Genomic DNA, 13,264 nt, shown 5'->3' with positions numbered 1-13,264 from the left:
AACAAATGTTCCCAAAAAGGAACCAAAGATCTAACTGGGAGCGACCCACAAATACTTAACTGAAAGAACAATGGCGTCACCAAGAAGGACCGTCTATCGTCTCGCCGTACAAAGGACTACGCCAGGCGCCAAAACAGGTCGACAGTCAGGGCATCAGTCCGTCGCAGCCGTCTGGAAGCGGGAATCTTCGCGGGAAAAATCTTCGGACCACTTATTTCGACAACAGGATCGATGAAGCGGGGTCCACCTTCCCTCAGAGATTTCACACGAAGTTCCTCACGATCGTCAGGCTTTGGACCGGTACCGCATGATGTCGCCCAACGTTGGGCGCCAACTGAAGGACTGGGCTAATTTAAGGCCCAGCGGTGCCAGGAAACAACACCTGAAACCTTCGTGGGGATACCTGTTCCGGCGTACAAATTACAGAGACACGGGACACTTCCTTCGGCGTCAAAGATCAGCGTTTATTTACTGCAGGGACACAGAAATCGCTAGAAGTACAACATAGTGTAGGTTCAGAGAGTCTGCTTCGAATTGCAAAAGTGGATCGCTCCTTTTATACACATTTTCGCCATTGCACAACATAACGAACAAAAGGTTACAACTCAGTTCCCACAGTAAACTTCAAAAAGATCGCATTCATGTTTTCTGAAGCCCGGAACATAATTACAGTAACATGTCGGTTTCCAACTGTAAAAGTACGCTATCCCACCATTAGGCACATTCCATTCTAGTTGTAAACGACCTAAGAGAGGGGATAGAAACAGGTGCAGGAAAACAAAGACAGACAACAGTTTGAAAAGAGTGTGGGGGCAATATCGGAAGCGTGATCACAGGATCAAAGGATCCGAGCCTAACGTATGCAAGGCTGAAACAATAGACCGGCGCGGCAATATGAGCCTCGAGCGGAGCCATCTGCCTCTGCTGTGTCATTCCCCTAGTCATAAAGGCACACTCAAAGGAATATGCATCTTCCGCAAGAGCTTGGGAATCCCAGGGTCATCAGGCGGACATTGTCCGTTCTCCGGCTACGTGAGGGCAAGAAACAAAATGGATGCCGTATCTAAAATGGAACCCGAAGGTTCAGATGAAAAACCCGTAAATAAGACGAACCCTTCCAAGTAGTGTAGCGAAAACACGTACATCTACTAATCTCGTCATTTACGGTTCATAGATACCAAACTCATCCATATACGAACAAGCCCAAAACGTCGTTCCGATTCTTACCGAACCTCAGGAGCGCGTACTGGGCGCTCCCCATGCGCAAATCGGATTATTTTTTTTTTTGGGCCCCGCAGGACCCTATTATAGCCCCCACATCAAACCTAGGGGGTCAGGGGGGGTCTACCCTGCCCCCTTATGGTAATTTCCCCCTTTTTTTTTGCCACCTCTTGTGTCTCGATCCTACCGAGACACAAGATGGCGGCCGCTCCGGACTGTTTCGAATGTTTACAGACACCCGTGAGCCAATCAGCTTTCCGTGCGCAAGTCGCGTAGCACGCCCGGTGCGCTCCCCGGTACGCGTACCGGGGTGCGCCTATAGATATATATATATATTTTTTAACCTAAATTACTCAAAATCCACTGCAGCACATATCTTGAGACATAGCAAAGGCACATCGGGCTACCAGTCCCTACAATTTTGCCAAGTTTGGTGGAAAACCATTCAGCCGTTCGGTCTAAAAGTGAGTTTGACCGCCCTATAGAAATTAACATGGGAAAAACACGTTTTGGGACCCCCTTTTATCTTGGCCCCCGCTTGACGAATCCCCCCAAAACTGTCAAGGAAGAACCGAAGCTCCGCGAGGCAAATTTGAGGAAATTTTCAGGCAGATTCGTCAACCGGCGCCAAAGTTATTCCAAATAGAATTTTGAGATTTTGCATTGAAAAAAATCCTAACTATAACTACCTACAGGCGACCGCCAGTAGGTAACATATATACATCTATATATATGCTGCTCACTCCGTTTCGTGACACTTTCTCCACTTCAAACAAAGGACGCAGACCCAGAATCGGTGCAATACTTTTTTATTTTGAGATAACACCCTGCACCACCGCCATGAAGCGTTTCGGGCAACACAGTGCCCTTGATCACATGACGCGCATGTGGAGTGCTTCCCATATTTAAAGTGACAGTGCGAGTGCAGAAATTACCACGTCATAGGCATAGACATGAAAAACATACTCAGTCATTTTCAAAGTGAAAGCAGAGTCAATTCATAATCCCTTTGTAGTTATGCTGTATACAATAGACGTTAATAAATAAATATTATCAACATTTCTATAAATAAATAGGCATTTAAATATGGTAAAAGCACTTAAAAAACCCTCGTAGTGAGTTTTAAAGTTTTTTCAAATTTAAAAAAACCATAGCTTATAGCATCAACCATATACAATTACATATTTGTTTTGGTTATAGTTTGTGTGCAAATTTGCAAAAGGGAGATGTAAACATAAGACTGTGTAATAATATAAATATATTTCAAACGCACATTGTCCTGTCTGAGAGGAGCACCTTCCCAGCTGGGCTGCGGTAGATTGGGTCTGTGGGGCCATATTTACCTGGGAGGAGGTCGGGCGGCCCCCTCCCTTTGATTTTTATTATTTATTTTTTTAAAGAACTGCCTCTCCTGTTACATACAGTAAGCCCAAACAGCAGCATTGCTGAGAGGTTGTCGGCGGCCATGCCCCCTTTCTCCACCACTCCAAATGCACCTCATGGTGCACTACTAGTTGGGGAATGAAGTTCCCTGAGGTGTTGAGGGTCCTTGGGGCCAACTACCCCTCCTGTTACCTCCACTAAATCCCATGCAGCTGTATTGCTGAGAGGTTGTTGGAGGCCACGCCCACTTTCTCCATCACTCTGCGAACGTTCCTCCTGGTTGGGTATTAAGTCCACTTGGTTGATAAGGGTCCTTGGGGGCCAATAAGTCCTCCTGTTACCTCCAGTAAGTCCCGCACAGCGGGATTGCTGAGGGGTCTTCGGAGGCCATGTGTCATAAGCTTGTTCCTTTATTTCCTAGTCCTCACAGGAGCAGAATGACGGTTGAACCCAATACCCCTCTTGAACCCCCTTCAACCTCCCATCTAGAATTTAGAGAGGCCTAAAGGCCTCGTCCTTTTCTTAGGTTACCACGAACTTCCTATTTGGCTCCTAGTGGAACTGTCTCCAAGGATGAATCTGTGCACTGTAAAACAACAGAGAACATTTACACTCCTATAGCCCAGATGTCTAATACATGTCTGTATTGTATTCTTTATAAATTATTATACATACCCCCTATTACACTTGCCTTAGCTTCTCTTCTATACCTAGATTTTTTTACATTCTTTTTCGCTGTTGATTTTTTAAAAGTCTACTTCTTTTGAAAGAGTAGGAAAAAATATATGAGCTTCTTCTAATGTGAACAAATCAATATATATATATATATATATATATATATATATATATATATATATATATATATATATATATATATATATATTCACTGAAAAAACCATAGGTTATAGACCATATATAGTTAGGAATTTGCATTTACAAAACCTTGAAAATTCACTGAAAAAACCATAGGTTATAGACCATATATAGTTAGGGATTAGCATTTACAAAACCTTATTTTACTCGCACAAAACCATTGAAATTCCCATATATAGTTAGTTGCACTAACTATATATCGCGCACCCGCAATCCACTGCTGATGATGTCACATATTACATCATTCATGACATGGTCAGTGACATCACTGATGACATCACTGATGACATCTCAAATGACATCACTGATGACATCACTGATGACATCTCAAATGATATCACTGATGACATCACTGATGACATCTCATTTGACATTACTGATCACATCACTGATGATATCATTTATGTGATAATACAATGAACATCTTCCGACTCTAATATAACCTTAGATACAATCAGTATAAACAGACACTCACAGACTGTCACTTATCCATGGAGTTACTCACACACCTAGTCAGTCATGCAAAAAATCAATCACACCTCCATTTCCTCAACTATACAGTTATACACACCTTACTTATTCAAACATATACTAACACATATTTACTCTCTTATACAATCCCTGATACAAGTTCACAATGATCCATACAGCCACTCACACATTCACTGGCTCTTATGCACAGTTATTTATATATGTCAACTCTCACATGGACTGTGTTTTACATATGTACTTACTTTGACATGTAGCACTGAGATATCCATTCACTCACCAATACACTCATGCACACAGTCAACTGTCCATACAGCTGTTTCCACATACACTTTTGAACCCATACATCTAGTGAATCAACTGCTCACACATCTATGCACAGAGTCATACACCTCCCAGCCACCCACACACATACTCAGTCTCCCATACAAATACTTGGGCAACCATTCAACAACCCATATAGTTACTCATAAAGCTACTGATTTAAACATGCAGCAGTTTACAGAACAACATATATAATGATGCACAAATTAAGACAGTTTAGTCACTAACCCATGCACTCAGTGAGACACATTTAATCATTCTCTCATACAGTCAGTCATGCACCTACTAAATCCTTCATCCAGACACTTATACACCCACTCATTCTTCAATATGTAAGACATATGTTAACTTTACAGAAACATACAGTCACTGGGTGTTGTCATCAGTGATGTCATCAGTGATGTCATTTGAGATGTCATCAGTGATGTCATCAGTGATGTCACTGACCATGTCATGAATGATGTAATATGTGACATCATCAGCAGTGGATTGCGGGTGCGCGATATATAGTTAGTGCAACTAACTATATATGGGAATTTCAATGGTTTTGTGCGAGTAAAATAAGGTTTTGTAAATGCTAATCCCTAACTATATATGGTCTATAACCTATGGTTTTTTCAGTGAATTTTCAAGGTTTTGTAAATGCAAATTCCTAACTATATATGGTCTATAACCTATGTTTTTTTTCAGTGAATTTCATTGGTTTTTTAAAAGCTAATATCTATAGCTGTAAAATATATTCTTTATTACGTGACGTATCACGTAGCAACGTGAGACGCCTCATGACGCGTCGCATAACCGTGACGTATTGGCTCTGCAGCGCAACCAAAACCCGTAACGTAAGCGCGCCGGAGCACGCTTACAGATATATATATATATTTTTAACCTTAATTAGACAAAATCCACACGTGCACATATCTTGAGGCCTTGCAAAGGCACATCAAACAAACAGTCCTTACAATTTTGCCAAGTTTGGTGGAAATCTAGGTTTTCCCCTTGTTACGCTTACCGGAACGCTACCCGGTACGCAAACCGGACGCTCCAAAAACACAAGATGTCGGACTCCCGTTACGCTGCCGGTTAGCTGCCCGGTTGGCGTACCCGGAAGCGCCTCTACCGCGAAAAATCACAATTTTTTTTTCTTTTGCCCCGCGGGGAACTTTAATAGCCCCCTCATCAATCCTAGGGGGTCAGGAGGGGTCTACCTTACCCCTTTCCTTCATTTACACCTTTTTTTTTTCCACCTCTTGTCTCTTGATCCTACCGAGAGACAAGATGGCGGCCGCTCCGGACTGTTTACAATGTTGACAGCCAATCAGCTTCTCCTCAGACTCCCGTTACGCTGCCGGTTAGCTGCCCAGTTAGCTGCCCGGTTCGCGTACCGGGACGCGCCTCTACGGCGAAAAATCGCAAATTTATTATTTTTATTTTTTTTCCCCGCGGGGCACTTTAATATCTCCCTCATCAATCCTAGGGGGTCAGGAGGGGTCTACCTTGCCCCCTTTCCTTCATTTCCCCCTTCGTTTTTCACTACGTCTTGTCTCTCGATCCTACAGAGAGACAAGATGGCAGCCGCTCCGGACTGTTTACAATGTTGACAGCCAATCAGCTTCTCCTCAGACTCCCGTTACGCTGCCGGTTAGCTGCCCGGTTAGCTGCCCGGTTCGCGTACCGGGACGCGTCTCTACGGCGAAAAATCGAATTTTTATTTTTTTTGCCCCGCGGGGCACTTTAATATCCCCCTCATCAATCCTAGGGGGTCAGAAGGGGTCACCCTTGCCCCCTTTCCTTCATTTCCCCCTTCGTTTTGGCCTCCTCTTGTCTCTCGATCCTACCGAGAGACAAGATGGCGGCCGCTCCGGACTGTTTAGAATGCTGACAGACACCGGAGAGCCAATCAGCTTCGCTGCGCAAAGTTCCGTTACGCGAAAAGTACGCGAACCGGAGCGCTACCCGGGACGCTGTCACAGATATATCTGTTTTTTAAAACGTTAATTTCTCAAAATCCACTGGAGCACATATATTGAGACCCAGCAAAGGCACATCGGGCTAACAGTCCCTACAATTTTGCCAAATTTCGTGCAAATCCATTCAGCCGTTCGAGCTAAAAGTGAGGCCAAACGCCCTATGGAAAACTCAATGTTAAAAACGCGTTTTTGGACCCCCCTTTTTTCTCGGACCCCCTTGACGAAACCCCCCCAAATTTTCAGGGGCTGCTCAGAAACAGAATGTGCCATTTTCCTGAAAATTTCAGCTGATTCCGTCTACAAACGCCAAAGTTATTAGACATAGAATTTTCAAAAGTCCCATAGAGAAAAAATCCTAACTATATATACCTACTGGCGACCGCCAGTAGGTAATATATATATATATATATATATATATATATATATATATATATATATATATATATATATGTATATATATATTAAACAATTTGAGTATACATTATTCTAGAAACTATTTTTTCAGTTTAAACTTTTTACAGTCTTTTGCTCTTTAGGGTACTTGCTGGGCTGGAATGGCTCAATACGTTGAAGAGCCTGTGCACCTCACAACAGGATTCAGTAAGTATGCTCTGTCTTTAGAATTTATTCTTAGTTCTTGGAATCATACACTGAAAGAAAACTTCTGACAGGAAATCTCTGACTGAGGCTGGGGAGAAACACTTTACTCAGAACTCCTTTTCTCTCGTAGGAAAATACGTGACTACAAGCGACAATGGTTCCATAACACTAATCCTTCAGACATGTGCAACGGAAACTTTTCCTAACACTACTCTACTGGCATCTGCGTTGCATCCAAGAAAGTCTGCTAATTTACCGAAAATACTTCAGTGAAGTGCGCTGCTAGCGAGGCAGCGCGTGCACTTCACACTGTTTCACCAATCTCGAGCGCCGGTTGGAGAACAACTAGTCCGCTACCCTAGACATCTAGGTTAGGAGCCATCTTGAGTATTCGTTTTCTCGACAAAGATTTCTGAGACGATTTCTTGAACTTGTTTTTTACCTGATTAGTCCTTGAACTCTCCATTTCTCCACCACTCTGCAAACGTGCCTCATGGTGCACTAGGGGTTGGGGGATGATGTCCCCTTGCATGTGAGGTTCCTTGGGGGCCAACAACCCCTTCTGTTACCTCCAGTAAATACAACACAGCAGGATTACTGAGAGCTGGTTTGAGGCCCCGCCCCCTTTCTCTACCACTCTGCAAACATGACTACTAGTTAAAAAACCTTAGTAATTCACTGAAAAAAACCAAAGGGTAGATGGGCATTATAGTTAGGCTGCCAATTCACTCTAACAAAACCAGAGAAATTCAGCAGCTCAAACCAGCCTGTGCAGTACAGCAGGGTTGGAGAAACCTAATTGTGCATGTCTGTTTGGCTGGCCTAAGATGGGCGGCCAAACATTCATGCACAGTTAGCAATGCAAATCACTCTGCCCCATTGCCATGGCCCGGCCCTGCCCATCCCTACATGTGCTGGCTCAACCAGCAGCTGAAAAATAAAATGATAATAAATTATTGTTTTATTTTTCAGCTTCTGGCTCTGAGCCAGTGGGATGACACGCCTCCAACATTGTGGAGGAGCCTCCGTTGGTGAAATGATTACTGGAGGGACCGGAGCTGCGAGGCATCATGGAGCAAGAACACTACAGGGAAAGAGGAAGGAGCAGGAGATAGCACCAATAACAAGAGGCCGCCAGAAGCATGAAGGAGCAAACACAGATGAAGGGGTGAAAGAGAGAAGCAGAAGAGCTCCAATTGAGTGCTTAAAGCAGGGGTCTTCAAACTGTGGGGCGCGACCCCCAGGTGCACTGTGGAGCGATGCAAAGGGGGTCACGCTCCCAGTCATACTTCTGCTGAGGCCCAAGGGCTTCAGCCCCCCTCTTCCCCTGTGTCTCAGCCCTGGCTGCTGCAGTGTAACTCGAGCTGCTGGGGCCTCAGCTGGGCAGTGTCTGGAGTCTTATCTCCAGCACGCCCATCAGAGTTTTTCACAGGTCTTTAAAGACCATTTACATATTTACATGCCTTTGTAAACTGGTTACAGAGGCTTAGTGGTTTTTTTCTGATTCCAGTACCCCCTGGGTCCCTCTCTGCCTATTCCTTACATTTGTATTTTACATTTACTGATGTAGTGTGAGAATGCATTTCATGAAAAGGAATAGAAAGTAGGGTTGCCAAAAGGAAAATGCCTGTGTGTGTTGTTTAAAGAGCCTGCAGAGACCTCCTCTTGACACTTAATAGATTTATAAATAAAAAAGTATGTATTCATTCATTATGTAACTTTTCTGTGTTTGTTCTTTTTAATTATCAGTCATGGATCATTAAGGCAGTCCTAGAACACAATTAAAAATGCTTTCTATTTATATTTGCTGTTTGAAGTATGCACATATAAGTGCTTAAAATACAGCTTTAGGTGACTGCTTATTTTTGTACCAACTGGGCCATCAAAATAATCTACTGGCAACCGTATCCATAAGACTGGAAGTTTGCTGCAGGATCAGCACATTATTTATTTCCTCCACCCTGCCATAATAGCAATAGTTTAACTTAGATCTTAAACCCTACGCCGCCGTCAATAACATGCTGGGTTACTTCAGGTGTCTGGGAATGCACCCTGAATTCAGACAACTCACTCCTCCTTCACGCCCTTCACGTTCATGCTCACCCTGTCCTCATAGCGATCACAATGCACTCACACTGATCACCATGCACTCACACCATTCAACTGCTCACCCTGTACTCACAATGATTACTCTGCACTCACAATGCACTTGCGCTCTTCACCCTATACCTGCAGTCACACAAGCAGACTACTCAACCTGCACTCATGTGACACTTCACTCACCTGCCCCCCTCACTGCTGAATATACAACTCACTCAAACAATCCCAGCAGTAATCATACATTCATTCGTCCTATTCTGAACTTGCATCCGCACCCAAATTCGTACGGCCACCTCACTCACCCTACTCTCACACTGTTTCATCGCTCACCGTGCACTCACATGGGCACTCCTGCCACCCACACAACGCAGAGGGTTAATGTGCCTGATACAAAGAATATGTGCCATGAAGATCACAGAAACGAGTGTGAGTAAACTATGAGTAGCGCGATAAAAAATGAAATGTTTGTCAGAAAGGTGTTATAGAGAGATGAGGTGCATTGTTGGTGAGTGGTAGAGAGGGAATTCATGGAGAAGGAGGAAACGGGGGTGGGGCACCAAAAAAGACTGTTGCACCGGGTGCAACCAGTGTTAGGGCCTGCCCTGGCTGGGAGTGTTAGTGCCCCTCCTCCAGAAGTTCTGGTCTAGTGGCTCCCCTGCTTCTGCAGATTATTATTATTTACATTTGTACTGCGCTACTGTTACCAAAAGAAGCCCTGGGGCTAATAACCATCTGCTGCCTGAAGGCAAATGAGCAACACACAGAAGGAGATGGATAACCAGCCAAATAGGTAACCTACAGAACATAGAGAAAGGTTTTTATATGTTCCTAAAGGATAATCAATTTTTGATGGAGTGAAACAAAGGAAGGTGCAAGTCCCATAGCTGCGCGGCCTGCACCAAAACAGTGAGATAGACAACTCATGCCTTCTTGAATTGGGGAACAATAAGCAGAGTGGCACAGGCTGAGAGGAGCATACAGGTCTGACCCGTATGCTTGGTGAGGAGAGATGAGAGGATGAGAGAGGACAGCAAGAGATTGAGAGAATTTGATTGAAGAGGTCAGGGATGAGGAGAATGTAAATTGCAGAAGAGTAGTGTGGACACGCTAGAAGTCAGTGTGAGCCAAAGGTGAGGGCTTCTGTTGGAACAAAGTGGAGATGTGAAAGATGAATGGGGGTACCGGAGAGGTGTAAGATGCAAATAGACAATAAGTCGAATGGAGAGACGAGGTGAATGAGAAGTGCTAAGGGGAACGGATGGTGACGGGGCCAGAGAGGTCATGAGATAAATGCGAGAGACTGTTAAAGATGAGGGCAGTAAAAAGAAAGAATGCCAAGAGGTGATTAAAGGTGAAGTGAGAGGTTGAATGGGGAGAGTTCAGATGTTGTAAAAAGGGGTGAAAGAAAATGGCCTGCAAAATGTCAGAGGGATCCAGGGTTGAGAGAGGAGAGAGGGATGGAAGGGAGGGAGTGAGGAAAACTGAATGGGTAAACTGCTTAACTCTGCAGAAAACCGCCAGGGTTTTAAGGGACCCCTGATTCTTCCGGCCAGGGCCAGGTGAGCTTCTAATGTGGCAGCATGTATTCCTGCGGGTTTGAGGGCCCTTCACAAAGGTTGACTAGAAATCTTTCTGATGTTAATTTCTGTATTTTGGTTATAAACAGGTACTGAGGGGGTGAAATCTTTCCTCAGTGTTACTGTGTGTAAAAAATTAATTTCAAAATAATGAAGCAATGCTATCCCAAAATACGCTGCGTCACGTAACATCATTTACATTTTCTTCCCACACAATTTAGTCAAGCCTGTTGCGTAATTTGGTCCTCAACTGACTCATAATTCCAGTAGCCCTGCCTACAGGTTTAGAAATTTTTGTCAGGAGGGGGTCCTTACACCTCACAATATTGACAAGGGGGGTCTCGGCATCCAAAAGTTTGAAGACCTCTGGCTTAAAGGAATATGAAAAATGACATAGTGAGAAGAGAGAGAGAGGAAGAAATTCAGAGTGAGGAAAACAGTGCAAGTGAACTCTATGAGCAAGGAGCAGAGCGTGCACTTCCATGCAGTGTTAAATGAGAAGAGAAAGTAAACAAGAAAGTAAAAACATAGTTCCATGTTGTCAGATGTGGAAGGATACACTTTAACCCCCATCAAGGGGGTTAGCACAGGAGGGAACAAACACAGAATATAGAGGAACCATCTAATAATGAACAGGGAACTAAGAATGACAAGAAAACCATCTAATCATGAGCAAGGGCTGGCTCTTTGTAGTGCTGTATACAATGCTGTCTACGTGTCTGCAGCAAGATCCCAACAATAGTATCTTGGTGTCAATGGTTATCAACATAAAACACAGGTAAAAGGGCTATGCTTCGGATGGGAGACAGAAAGAAGAATAGTGAGGAAAATAAATGAATTATGAGCAACTCAGACAGACACTAAAAGTATCCAGTCGCAAACAATGAACTGGGAATCCACATCAAATTGAAGCACTCCACTTATAATAGCTTCAAATAGCTCAAAATAATTCGTTGAAGGAACAAATAATAATTCCAGAATTTCCCAAGATTCGTCTTCTTTTATTTCTTTTCCAATTCCAAACCAGCGCTTTTCACCGAGGTTATTGAACACCTATCGGCTTCATCAGGGCTGGAAATAATACAAAATGTTGCTGTCTTAGCATTACATACTTATTCTCACAAAGATTTCTTCAAAATAAGAGAATAGAGCCCATACGGCCCATAGAAAACCCGTGCACCTCAGAATTTTAATCATATAGTGACATCATGCACATGTATTTTCGTGATTACATTTCCATTTGATATTTACAAAATATTTCAGTTCAAGTGAAAACATGTGCTCCTCATAAAGAAACCTAGTAGTGTCTTGAATTAGCAACTAACTAAATCATGCAAATAGAAAGGGTGAACAGTCTCATTAAGAGATTGCTAGGCAATTCTGCTTATAGCCCAGAATTGAGATTTCTATACTTTAGTATTGTTTTACCTTGTCTTCGTATATTCCTGGCCTAAAGGGAGAAACATTTCCTTACTTTTAAGTTTCAGCATGAGGCAAAAACTACTGATCGCATTTACGTGAAATACCCACAGTTCAGTTAACAAATAACTGAAGTTCCCCTACCTCACGTCCTAGGGAGGATGCTTTTAAATCATTTGCTGCTAAGCTCAGGTTGGAGTTAATTCGTCTTTTCTGTCCTGTTATATCTAAAAAATATATAATACAAGGCTCTGTTTCAAAATATTGTGTTCACCATCCGTTACAGAAGCTTATTCATTAAACAAAGCCACAATAAAAAATCAAAACAACTCGACTATTCTCACCTGAAGCGATAATTTATTTATCTTCTAGGTCTTGTTGCCTGTATCCTACTTTATTTTTTCCTTGTCTTGTCTAGTTATCTCAAAGTTAAAGAGATCACCATTAGGTCACCGTCCCTTTCTTAACCACTATTCCTACACAACTGGAGCTCCATTCATATAACCCTCAGATTCGTACCTTGAATATTGGCACTCCAAATCACCTCGTATTTCAATTCTGCTGCCCTCAGATCACACACCTCTCCCTGTTAAACATAAACTGTGGGTATTTCACGTAAATGTGATCAGTAGTTTTTGCCTCATGCTGAAACTTAAAAGTAAGGAAATGTTTCTCCCTTTAGGCCAGGAATATACGAAGACAAGGTAAAACAAAACTAAAGCATAGAAATCTCAGTTCTGGGCTATAAGCAGAATTGCCTAGCAATCTCTTAATGAGACTGTTCACCCTTTCTATTTGCATGATTTAGGTAGTGGCTAATTCAAGACACTACTACGTTTCTTTATGAGGAGCACATGTTTTCACTTGAACTGAAATATTTTGTAAATATCAAATGGAAATGTAATCACGAAAATACATGTGCATGATGTCACTATATGATTAAAATTCTGAGGTGCACAGGTTTTCTATGGGCCATATGGGCTCTATTCTCTTATTGTGAAGAAATCTTTGTTGAGAATAAGTATGTAATGCTAAGACAGCAACATTTTGCATTATTTCCAGCCCTGATGAAGCCGATAGGTGTTCAATAACCTCGGCGAAACGCGTTGGTTTGGAATTGGAAAAGAAATAAAAGAAGACGAATCTTGGGAAATTCTGGAATTATTAGTTTCTTCAACGAATTATTTTGAGCTATTTGAAGCTGTTATAAGTGGAGTGCTTCAATTTGATGTGAATTCCCAATGTATGACTAATCGTATGATTACGCAGGGAGAGTTTGGGTGTTTTTTCTCCGATGTTGCGAGCACCCAG

Source organism: Lissotriton vulgaris, chromosome 1_1, assembly GCF_964263255.1.
Source record: "Lissotriton vulgaris chromosome 1_1, aLisVul1.2, whole genome shotgun sequence".
Classification (NCBI taxonomy): domain Eukaryota; kingdom Metazoa; phylum Chordata; class Amphibia; order Caudata; family Salamandridae; genus Lissotriton; species Lissotriton vulgaris.
This window is presented reverse-complemented; position numbering follows the sequence as displayed.